Source organism: Poecilia reticulata, linkage group LG7 (assembly GCF_000633615.1).
Source record: "Poecilia reticulata strain Guanapo linkage group LG7, Guppy_female_1.0+MT, whole genome shotgun sequence".
In the NCBI taxonomy this organism is placed as follows: domain Eukaryota; kingdom Metazoa; phylum Chordata; class Actinopteri; order Cyprinodontiformes; family Poeciliidae; genus Poecilia; species Poecilia reticulata.
Genome location: NC_024337.1, coordinates 26,919,232 through 26,919,588, shown reverse-complemented (window position 1 = coordinate 26,919,588; position 357 = coordinate 26,919,232).

The following is a 357-nucleotide window of genomic DNA, read 5'->3' as shown; positions in this document are numbered from 1 at the left end:
TAACTTGAATGTTCATTGCATTTTTCTTAGACACCTGTGAAATTAATTTCTATTCCCATCACTTTTTTCTTCTCTTGGAAATTATTTTTGATGATAAATACAGAAACAAGCATAAAAATCAAAACATCTACAATAGTGATAGTAATATTAATGATAAAATAATGGTCAGTGCAAAGTAGCCTGCAAATTCTTTGGTGGGGGGCGGTGAGGGACCTGGATAAAGGCTGGGGGGGCGCTGGCCTGAAAAAGGTTGAGAAACACTGCTCAAGATCAATGATGCTCCACGAGGTGAAATCTTGCATGGCGCCCCAGACCGAGGGAGATTTTCCATCATTTTGCATTTCTTCCATTTTCTAA